The sequence below is a fragment of the Vipera berus genome, assembly GCF_964194415.1.
Source record: "Vipera berus genome assembly, chromosome: 4".
Taxonomy (NCBI): domain Eukaryota; kingdom Metazoa; phylum Chordata; class Lepidosauria; order Squamata; family Viperidae; genus Vipera; species Vipera berus.
In genome coordinates, this window is record NC_138206.1 from 95,597,471 (window position 1) to 95,599,145 (window position 1,675).

At 45.0% G+C, this 1,675-nt stretch overlaps 1 pseudogene across 1 annotated transcript; it reads left to right on the forward strand.

Moving 5' to 3' along the window:
- Nucleotides 1-322: 322 nt before the first annotated feature.
- Nucleotides 323-1,321, forward strand: LOC308667178 (BAG family molecular chaperone regulator 3-like; annotated as a pseudogene). Its single transcript has one exon. The product of its transcript is annotated as a BAG family molecular chaperone regulator 3-like (transcript).
- Nucleotides 1,322-1,675: the final 354 nt, after the last annotated feature.

Below are 1,675 nucleotides of genomic sequence, written 5' to 3' on the forward strand. Positions count from 1 at the left end.
ATCCAGCCTCTGAAAGTTAAGGAGCACATTCCAACAAGAGAACCACAATCTAATTGACTTTGGCAAACTAAGAATAGTTGTGCTATCTTATGCTAACTTCACTTGACAAACCAACACTTTCAGCAAAAGGGATCCATCCAGAGATAATCAGGATAGCAATGAGTATTGCATAGCTTAGAAATCAATCAATCAGTCAGAATAGAGCTGGAAGAGACCTTGGGGGTCTTCTAGTCCAGCTCCCTGCTCAAGCAGGAGTTTCTATATCATTTCAGACAAGTGATTGTCCACCTTTTTGCACCTCACCTCTTATCTTGAATGCAGCATGACTGCAGCTGCTCAGTCTCCCATGTGGGTGCAGGTGGAGGCCGGAGGCAGCGAGCGGGATCCCCTGCCTCCAGGCTGGGAGGTGAAGATAGACCCTCAGACTGGCTGGCCTTTCTTTGTGGATCATAACAGCCACACAACCACCTGGAATGACCCATGCCTACAGGAGGACCGCCTGAAGGAAAGTGCATCAGCAAATGGCCCATCTCGAAATAGTGTGAATCAAGCCCAAATCCAAGATGGAAATGTGGGATATCCAAAGCTTCATGCTGGTTATATTCCAATCCCAGTTGTACATGAAGGTGCAGAAAACAAACAACATTACTCATACAATTCTGGCTATCAGCCTGGCATTCAGTGTGTCAAGACAGAAACCATTCCTACCCAGGTTTGGGCCCCATCATCTCCAAGAGGAAGCTTTATCCATTCACAATCTCCAGCTAGAGGGCTTGCAGAAGCTGCCCAGACAGATAAGCCATGTGCACAACCAGCAGCAACCCCAATCCAAATACAGTCCTCAGGATCTGAGCTGTCTCCATCTTCAGAATCGCCAACAATTTCCCCTCAGTCTTCCAGTAGGCATAGCTCAGGAAGTCATCAGCTCTCTCGAGGATATATTCCCATCCCTGTGATCCATGAGGGAAATGCCCCAAGATACCCATCACAAGTCTATCATCAGGCACAGAAGATGCCCTGCCCAGCCCAGCCAAGTGACTATCAACCTCCTCAAACAGTGTACCATAAAATTCAAGTTGATGATTTAGATCAACAGCCCTAATTCAGAGTGTCACAGCGAGGCTCAGCAAGTCATTAAAGTTCACCAGGAAGAATCCAGTCACCAACACCAATCAGATTACAGTCAGTCAAACCTCAACAACAAGTGCCAACTGAAGAAGCACTGCCACCTCTGCCACCTGATACTAAGCTTAAAAACAAACCTGGTTCACCTGGAACAGAAAGTCCTACTCAAAGTATCCCCATTTAAGTCATATGTAAATATGTACTTACTAAGGCACCCCAGCAGATGCCATTTTCTCCCATTCAAGTCATACGTCCAGATGTAAACACTAACCCACCCCAGCAGGTACCATTTCCTACAGTAGAACAACCTGCATCTAAAGAAGACATAGTCTCAAATCTTGCTAAAGAAAGTTGCACTGTGGATGAACCATAAAGACAGGCAAAACTTAGTCCTTGGACTCCCTAAATTAAATGTGTGTTAAGCAAATTTTAACTTCCATGCATTTCCAAAGCTTTGCACCAGTTAGTTTTTATTCAACAGCTTGGATCACGGAAAACAGTTGTGGGACAGAAAGGGTGCATAAAAATAATGTTTAGCTTATATTCTGTA